This window comes from Engystomops pustulosus, chromosome 3 (assembly GCF_040894005.1).
Source record: "Engystomops pustulosus chromosome 3, aEngPut4.maternal, whole genome shotgun sequence".
In the NCBI taxonomy this organism is placed as follows: Eukaryota; Metazoa; Chordata; class Amphibia; order Anura; family Leptodactylidae; genus Engystomops; species Engystomops pustulosus.
The window spans coordinates 69682786-69693576 of record NC_092413.1 but is presented as its reverse complement, the minus strand read 5'-3'; positions in this window follow the sequence as shown (position 1 = coordinate 69693576).

Here is a 10791-nt window from a genome sequence, read left to right as displayed (position 1 = left end):
AAATTCTATGATAGATCTTATACGTTACTGGTTTCCTACTCTTCTGTAGAGTGGAAATAACCTTACGAGATAAACCTTGCTTTTGGAGAATCATCCTCTCAATAGCCATGCCGTCAGATGCAGGGCTTTTATCTCTAGATGGAAGATCGGACCCTGTGACAACAAATTCCTGGATTCCGGAAGCACCCTGGGATCGGCTATTGACAGCTTCCTTAGACTTGAGAACCATGCCCGACGAGGCCAAAAGGGAGCGATCAATATCACCATTGCCCTGTCCTTTCTTATCTTTCTGATAGTCCTGGGCAGGAGAATCATAGGAGGAAAGGCATAAAGAAGAGGACTGTCCCACTTTTGAGAAAAAGCGTCCACAGCTAAAGGAAGGTCTGCCCTGTTGAGGGAAAAAAATCTTTCCACCTTGAGATTTCTCCTCGTAGTAAAAAGATCTATCAATGGCATCCCCCAAAGCCTGACTACCTTCCGAAATACTGACTGACTCAGTTCGCATTCCCCTTGATACAGGGTCTCTCGACTTAAAAAATCTGCCGATACATTTTCTACACCTCTTATATGAATCCCTTTTAGAGATGTAAAAAAGGTCTCTGCCAAGGTTAAGATCTGAGTGGCTATGAACATAAGGCCTAAATTTCTTGTGCCGCCCTGTCTGTTGATATAGGCAACGGTTGTAGTGTTGTCTGACATCACGTGCTCTGTATTGAAAATGATGAACTTCCGAGTCTACCTGAATGGCCACCCTTAAGTATCTCTGAAAGTCCTGATGTATGGGGATGTGGTAATACGCATCGGCTAGGTCTATAGAAGCCATGAAGCAATTGGGGAACAATAAGTTTTTCTGCTGATTTCAGGATTTCCATCTTGAACTTTGGAACAACTAGGAATTTGTTTAGGGGTTTTAGATTTAAAATGACCCTTAACAAACCCCCCGGTTTCTTTACCAGGAATAGATTTGAGTAAAATCCCTGGCCCTGTTCGGCAAGAGGAACCTGACACAGTACCTTTTTCTTGACCAGGGTCCGGACCTCGGTAAACATCGCTTCTCCGTTTTCTCTCGAAGTGGGATACGTAATGACTAATCGAGAGGGAGGAGGAGAGAGAAATTCAATCAAGACGCACTTCTGAATTGTCTGTAACACCCACTTGCTCCCTGATATCTCCGACCAGGCTTCGAAGAAGTGGGACAGTCTTGGGGTCTCTGGATTGATTAAACAGGAGTCCTCTGTTCTTCTGGAAGGGTCTGAAATTCTCATTCCTTTCTGCTCCCCTTCTCTGAGACCTTGGTCTCCGAAAGGGACGAAAGAAACCACTTTGGGTAGTAGGAAAAGATTTTACCCTACTCCCTGCATTTTTCAATAACTCTTCCAACACTTTCCCGAATAACAACTTTCTGTCACAAGGGATTCCACATAGTCTATTTCTTGACCCTATGTCCCCTGGCCAGCTTTTTAGCTAGAGGGCTCTTCTGGCAGAATTGGACAATGCTGATGAATGAGCAGTGAGTCTAAGGGCATCGACAGAGGCGTCTGCTAAAAAGGCGGCTCCCTTCTGTACATTAAAAACCGGCAAGGCTAGGGCATCCCTCGACACCTTATTTTGAATATCAGTTTCTAGTTGATTCAACCAAAATAACATAGAACGGGAAACACAAGCAGCTACAATATTAGGCTTAAATGCCAAGGTAGCCGAATCCCAAGACCTTTTGAGAAAACTTTCAATTTTCTTATCCATAGGATCTCTGACGGAACCTAGATCTTCAAATGGGAGAGATGACCTGTGACTGACCTTTGCTACAGATGCATCCACCTTAGGAGCAGAGCCCCATGTACTGGATACATCTCAGTCAAAGGGATACTTCCTCTTGACTGATCTAGGAATATATGACTTTTTATCTGGTTTCTCCCATTCTTTCTGTATCAGAGATGACACTGTCTCATGAAGGGGAAAAAACAATTTACGCTTTTCTTTAAGGCCTTCAAACATAATATCCTGAACGGACTTAGGTTGCTTTTTGTCCTCAATGTCCATAGTCATCCTAACGAGTTTAAGAAGGTGATCAGAGTCGTCAATATTAAACAAAGGACGCCCTTCCTGCTCTGTTTCAGAGGGCAAGGAACCTGAATCGCTAATTGAAGCTATACCTTCCTCCTCTGATCCAGACCCCTCCACAACATATACTGCCGCGGAGGTGCCTGGCTGATTCTGAGTGAGAGGGGGGGGAGGGTTAGGATGTGACAACTCTATGGCCTTTTGGACTTCTTCTCTAACCACACTCCTTAATGATTCCATCCAAATGGCAGATTCCTCAGTTAAGATCTTGTCAATACAGGTGTTACAGGTGGCTTTTTAATAACTGGAAGGGAGTTTATGAGCGCAAATTTTACACTCTCTATGGTGCGTCTTACAGCTAGCCTTTTTAGGCCCCTCTTCTCCCTAAGCTAGGCAAACAATAACACCCGTTATAAGATCAGTACAAAAAAAGTGAAAACACTCACCGCCCTGCAGTATAGTTACCGGGGCTGGAGTCCTGGCTGTCTCTGCAAGATCTCGCTTGTCTGCAATACTGCACAGCTGACTTGTAACCAGCACACAGCAGTCCCCCTCTTCCATTTTTAAAACTCCCGCCAAGTGGGCGTGACCCTTGACCTTACTTCCGGTCAGGCAGCCAGCGGCGAGACAAACACAAAAAAAGGGACCAAACATAGAAAAAAACACTTTTCTCTTAAATAATAAAAAAGGGTGAGCCTTAACGCTTTAGAAGATATGCGGCCCGCTCCCTTCTCATTCCGAGCGCCACTTCGGGCACTCGTAGCCGAAACCGGAAGTGACTATGCGTCACCTCCGGTGCGCGCTTTCCACTCACCCCCGCTGTCGACAGCCGCCGGTTCCTGGGAGACAGATTCCAACCGCGGTCCTGTGTGCCCAGAGGGAGTAAGCACCGTGATCCTCATCCCCACACCGGAGGATAGAACTGACGGCATCCCACACTCCTTTCATGGAGAAGGGTAAGTGAGACACTGCAGGGACACCTTCATCACGACGTGTTCAGGTCTCCTTCCAAGGACAGGAAACCAAACTGAGGAGGAGTAGGAAGAGCCTCTTTTTATGCTCAGGTTTCCTGTCCTTGGAGGGCGGATCCCTATCTCTCTGGTGGTGCCGTCGTGATGAAGGGGAAAGTAATATGTTGTTTTACTGAAATGATTGAATAGAAATATAAGCAGAAATAAAAATAAGTGTGTATCATGATCTTATTTTGGGAAATAGAGATGGAAGCGGAGTAACCCTTCATTAGACAAATACTGAAGGTTTCATACAAAGTTATGTACAATTTACGATTAAAGGGGTTGGCCACTTTACCTCATATGTGTGTATAAGTGTAGGGGGGGCAGGATATGAGTTAATTTACATATATATATATATATATATATATATATATATATATATATATATATATATATATATCTACTAACAGTTCTGCACAGCTTTCTTGATATGTGAAGTGAAGCCTCCTGTCTTCTAACTCATCAGCCAGACGTTCCTGTCCATAAAATGGCCACAGATGGAGGGTCATGTGATCTATAACTGGTGATTATTCATGGGCAGTTATAGACTACATGACCCTCCATATGTGGACATTTTATGGTCAAGAATTTTCTGATCTCTCTGACGATGGAAAAGAAAGGAGGCTTCACTTCATCTCTCAAGATAGCAGAGGAGATTGTTTAATAGATCTCTACTGGTAAATTAACTAATATCCTTCCCCCCACACTTAAACACACGTTGCAAAAAAACGTGGCCAACCCCTACAGTAGACTTCTCTAAAATGTATTTTAGTGGTCAAGCTCAATCCAGTAAATATCCCAAGTGACCCACTGTACTCTTTAACAATGAAGTCAGGTGCTCTATACTGAAGAATTCTCCGGAAAGATCTACACAAGCCAAGGATCTTAGAAGGCATTTACATGCAGTCAGTATATGAAAAAGTTATTCAGATGTGCATTTACTCAACCAATGAATAGGACAAACACAGTAAGCACAATTATATCACTCCTGTTGCTGAGCCTATGAACATTTACACTATTTTCCAAAACAAATTGTATCAAAATATATATTGAAGTTCGGTTCCTCCTGTTTCACCACATCTCCAATAGATATCATGTGTGGCAGAGAAGAGTCTGTAAGCAAGGGAGATATAAGATGACAATCTTATATTGATTTTCCTTAGATGTCGTACAACATGTATGCTGCATAACAATGAAGTAGATTCATGTCAGGAACCAGGAGGAGTTTAGTTCCAGTCCCCCTCCTTCATGGGCTCCATATCAACTGTGAAGTCTGACACTGCACCCCCCTTAAAGAATATCGCTGACACACAGTGAGTGTGAAAGGATTCTCTACAAGAGTCTAAAACCACCTCATTGGGGGTCATTTACTAAGGGACCAAATCGCTATTTTTCAACGGGTTTCCCGAATATTACCGATTTGCACCATTTTCCGCTCAATTGGCCAGGGTTTTTGGCGCACGCGATCGGATTGTGGTGCATCGGCGCCGGCATGCATGCAACAGAAATCAGGGGACGTGGCCGTCAGAAAAAACCTGACAGGTTCGGAAAAAACGCGGTATTTAAAAAATAAAATCTGGCGACCCTCGGCGCAGCAACGACACCTGGTGGACATCGGGCGCACTACCTTAGTGAATCGCCGGAAGACATGAATCCTCGACAGAGAACGTGCTGCTGGATCGCGACAGGACCGGGTAAGTAAATGTGCCCAATTGTCTTTTTTTATAGAATCTGTGCTGTGAACACTAGTTACTTGTAGTAATCTAAAATAATTTTATTACAACAATGATTTCACTCTTTAACTATAAAGGAACAGAGGTCAGCGCGGCAGTGGGGAGATCCTCCTGTCCATGGATTTTGCGTTGTCTCAAAAAAATGAGGGTTAAATATTTTCTTTCAGTTTAACACAATTCCATATAATGTTTTATCAGATTATCACCTAACTGCACAGGTAATAACTACAAGTTAATAATTTACCACCGGATTCTTGTATAATTGTAAGGGCGTGATATTTCTAGATGTGAATTGAGCAGTAGAATTTTCATTGGTGACCAAGACACAGAAAAATTGGCTGGTAAGTTACACTATCTTTCTCCATAGACGTCCTTTGCACTGGCTGCTCTATATTGATAAAACTCTTTTCTATGATTTATTAATGCAACATGACCTGAGTGTTCCCAGTTATAAAACAATATAAGGAGGTAAATCTTTATTGGCTTATTCATATCTCTTTTTCTCTTCCTGACTTCAGTGATTTCTTCTAATGCCTTACGGAAGCAGTCTTTTCTATGTGCATTACTCATATCATTTTTTCCCAACGATCCAACCATGTGAAAAAGTAGATGGAAAAGAATGCTTGAGTAAGGCATCAGTGAAATTCACTAAAGTCAGGAAGAGAAAAAAAAACTGATGTGTGAATAGGCTTTTACAGTGTATATCTGTGTAAAATTATGTACAGTATACACCATCAGCCATAACATTCAAAATATCGCTTTAAGTGTACTTTATGTGTGCACCACCCCTTACACAGCTGACATACCTTTTTCAGCAATGCAATCTATATGTTGGCTGCTCATGACCCTAATCCCTTTATTAACCTCTTTTGAAGAGGGTAAAAACTAACTTTATATAGGGAACACCTAATAAATTCTGATGTTTTTGAAAATGCTCTCACTCTGTCATCTAGCCATCACAATTCAGCTAATCTCACTCTTTCTCACTCAGATCTTTCCATTAATTTTCTCCAGCATGTAAAGCACCACCTCAAGATATGGCTGACTGTAATACACTGCATTCTATATCCCAGCATTTGACCAGTGACATTGCATCATAATAATTAATGTTAGTGATTTTACTACAGGGGCGGACTGGGAATTTAAAATGGCCCTGGAAAAAACTATAAAAGTGGCCCCATTTTATGGGCGGAGTCAAAACAAGTAGGTGTCGTCAGATAATGTGGGTGGGGTTATAACAGACAAATTGTTGGTAGATGGCCTTAATGCAAAACAAGAACATTTTTGCTAGTAAGTGAATCTAATGTGCAAAGAATGTGACCTGTCGATCAGTAAATGATGCAAACACACAACCCGATCAGCCTTATATAACTTTCCCCTGTGCCATACATGTGCAATTCGGAGAAAGAGTAGATTGATACTGCCTCCTATGTACAGGAATATAACTGCCATAATAAAGCCACCTATGTACAGGAATATAACTACTATAATACTGCCCCCTATGTACAAGAATATAACTACTACAATACTGCTCCCTATGTACAGGAATATAACTACTATAATACTGCCCCCTATGTACAAGATTATAACTACTATAATACTGCCCCCTATGCACAAGATTATAACTACTATAATACTGCCCCCTATGTACAAGAATATAACTACTATAATACTGCCCCTATGTACAGGAATATAACTACTATAATACTGCCCCCTATGTACAAGATTATAACTACTATAATACTGCCCCCTATTTACAGGGATATAACTACTTTAATAAGACATATATACACAGAATCAAACACAGAAAAAATCAGTATTTATCATATACAGCTACAGAAAACACATGAGATCCTCACCTATTGCATCCAGTGACATCAGGTGATGTATCCTCGGATTGTTCTCGTTCCTCATCTTCTCCATTAGTTCCACCATCTCCTTGTCTCTTCCTCCAGGTACACAGCTTTCCTGCAGAGTTTACCACACAGACGTCTTATGTTCTGCACTTTCCCATTGTCCCTTCTTCTGCTACCACCAATACTGTGCCCTAAATACTGTAATAGAGCCCCCTGAAATATTAGTACCACACAAATAGTGCCCCATAATGTAACACACTGTAATGGTAAGGATAATTTATTTCTTCTTTCTCTCCTTTAAACCCCTTAACCGCCCCACCACGCCACCCCAGTATGGATAGAGCTCCTACTATGACCCAGTCATAAAATTAATGCCCCCAGCCTGCCTCAGAAAAAGAATCAATGCCCCCAGCCTACCCCAGACATAGAATTAATGGCCCCAGCCATAGAATTAATGGTCCCAGCCTACCCCAGACATAGAATTAATGGCCCCAGCCTACCCCAGACATAGAATTAATGGCCCCAGCCTACCCCAGACATAGAATTAAAGACCCCAGCCTACCCCAGACATAGAATGAATGGCCCCAGCCTACCCCAGACATAGAATTAATGGCCCCAGCCTACCCCAGAAATAGAATTTATGCCCCCAGCCTAAACCAAACATAGAATTAATGGCCCTAGCCTACCCCAGAAATAGAATTTATGCCCCCAGCCTACCCCAGACATAGAATTAATGGCCCCAGCCTACTCCAGAAATAGAATTATGACCCTAGCCTACCCCAAACATAGAATTAATGGTCCCAGCCTGCCCCAGACATTGAATAATGTGCCCAGCCCGCCCCAGAAATAGAATTAATGGCCCCAGCCTACCCCGGACATAGATTTTATGCCCCCAGCCTACCCCAGACATAGAATTTATGCCCCCAGTCTACCCCAGACATTGAATAATGTGCCCAGCCCGCCCCAGACATATAATTAATGCCCCATGCTTGCCCGACATAGAATAATGTGCCCAGCCCGCCCCAGAAATATAATTAATGCCCCCTGTCTGCCCCAGACATATAATTAATACCCCCTGCAAGCCCCAGACATGGGATAATGCCCAGCCGCCGACATGTGATTAATGCCCCCTGCCAGCCCCAGATATAGAATAATGTCCCCCCCTGCCCCAGACATATAATTAATGCCCCTGCCTGCCCCAGACATAGAATAATGCACCCCCCACCCCAGACATATAATTGATGCCCCCTGCCAGCCCCATATATAGAATAATGTTCTCCCTGCCCCAGACATATAATTGATGCCCCCTGCCAGCCCCAGACATAGAATAATGCCCCCCCCCCGCCCCAGACATATAATTAATGCCCCTGCCTGCCCCAGATATCAATAATGCCCCCCCAGACATATAATTAATGTCCCTGCCTGCCCCAGATATCAGTAATGCCCCCTGCCAGCCCCAGATATCAGTAATGCCCCCTGCCTGCCCCAGATATCAGTAATGCCCCCTGCCAGCCACAGATATCAATAATGCCCCCTGCCAGCCCAATATATCAATAATGCTCCCTACCCATACATAGAATTTATGCCGTCTGCCAGCTCCACATAGATAGAATAATGCCCCCCATTCTATCATTCAAAAAAAAAACAAAAAAAACATAATACTCACCTCTGGCGCAGGTTCCATCCTGTCTTCCCTCGGTCTTCGCCGGTAGCTTGGTGTAGAGGCGCGGGATAGTGACGTCACTGCTCCGCGCCTCCACACCAAGCCGCGGAGCTGCAGGGAGGGCCGGACAGCTGACATGTGGTGAGTGTCAGCCTCCTCCAGGCTACACAGGTCGCGCAATGACGTCAATTGCGCGACCTGTGTAGCTGCGGGTATACACAGACGCAGAAGCAGCGGTGCTGCGCTGCGTCTGTGTAGCGATTAATAGTACCTGCATCGTACGATCGTACGATGCAGGTACTATAGGTCAAATCAAAAGTTGAAAGGGGGGAGTACGGACCGGCCCCGGACCAGCTCCGGACAGGCCCCAGACTGGCCCAGGACCGACCGGCCCACCGGGAAAATTCCCGGTGGGTACAATGGCCAGTCCGCCCCTGTTTTACTATATATATAATATATATATGAAGATGAAGATATTGCATACTTTTAAAAGAAACCTATCATGAGGAGCCTCTGCAGTTAATTTACATATTACTAAAATAAAGTTTTTCAATAAATTAGGTTAGGTTCCAGGATTATTAAATGACAGATTAGGACACAGGTAGACAGGAGGAATACACCATCAGATATACTTTATAGTAAGTTTCCTTTAAAGTACACCAGATTTCATAGTTTCATAATTTAAAAAATTAAACCCAAATTAAAAAGCCATATGTGTAAAACTAAGTACACGCCATATCGATCTATAGCTTCTAGAACCATCTTTATAAGCAATATCATAAAAATAATATTCTGTATGATTTCATAAACCTCTCCCCTCATTCTGGGGGAATAGGTGCCCCACTCTTCTAGATATCATTGCTTCAATTCATTACAGTTCGATTGTTTTTATTTATGCACAGCTCTTGTAGACCTCATGCACATGGCATACAGTGTCTGAATAAAGGGCAGGATTTGGTTGGTTTCTGCTGCTGTCAAATAGCTCAGAAATGACCAATATGTAAATTCTGCAGGCGATCCACTTTCTATATTGCTAAAGTCTTGCACACAGCATATACAGTCATGGGCAAAAGTTTTGAGAATGACACAAATATTATATTTTCACATGATCTGTTGCCCTCTGGTTTTTATGTGTGTTTGTCAGATGTTTTTATCACATACAGAAATACAAGTGCAATCATATTATGAGTAACAAAAGCTTATTGACAGTTAGAATGAGTTAATGCAGCAAGTCAATATTTGCAGTGTTGACCCTTCTTCTTCAGGACCTCTGCAATTCTCCCTGGCATGCTCCCAATCAACTTCTGGACCAAATCCTGACTGATAGCAGTCCATTCTTGCACAATCAATGCTTGCATTTTGTCACAATTTGTTGATTTTTGTTTGTCCACCCGTCTCTTGATGATTGACCACAAGTTCTCAATTGGATTAAGATCTGGGGAGTTTCCAGGCCATGGACCCAAAATCTCTATGTTTTGTTCCCTAAGCCATTTAGTTATCACCTTTGCTTTATGGCAAGGTGCTCCATCATGCTGGAAAAGGCCAAACTGCTCTTGGACAGTTGGGAGAAGTTGCTCTTGGAGGACATTCTGGTATTCTTTATTCATGGATGTGTTTTGGCCAGAGGTGTTTGTGTTTATATGCTGTTTTCATTTGGTCTTTATAAATGACAGACACATATACTTTGTTTGCAAACTTAAAGAGACGGTTATCAGTGACAGGCCCAACAAATCACACACAATACCTTTGAGATGTCTTTATACAAATTCCACTGATGCATCAATCCATTGTATTACAGCCATCATTCTTCTTATTGATATTCTCTGTTCCAGTCATGGAGGTGGGGAGCTGCAGTACACAGTCAAGCTACTCCGCCCTCCTCACTGACACTGTAACTGCTGACAGAGAGACAGGCAAGTCCCTGAAAAAAAATTGAAGGAGGTTGAGAAAAACTATGGATGTGTGAGGCAAAATCAACTTTCTCCTTACCCCACCCCTGCAATTCTTTTGATTCATCAGTGAGGAGGACCAGGTAGCTTAATTGTAAACTGCAGTTCTCCACCTCCTTATACAGCTGATACCCGCTGTGCATGGAGAGAGATCAACCCCCGCAGTACCAAGATGTTATAGTACGGTGTGGTCCACAAAGGGGTTAAGAAGGAGTTAGACAGTTTTTAGTCACTTTACTGACAACAAAGGGGAATTGGCCTCTGAAAACAGGGTGTGGCTACATTGGAGAAGCCTACACATCAAAAGTAATGGAAATACTCCAAAACTGTGATTAGACCAAATAATAGATGGTACAAAGGCTCCAAGTACACAAACATGTGCTTCAGTGGACCATAACCCGGATCAAACCACACAGACCTGGTGGAGATGGAAGGGGTGAGCGCTCCTTACCGCTCCATCTCCATAAAGTTAGAGGCTTTACCCCAAATTGGCAGGAATAAGGGGAGCTGTTATGG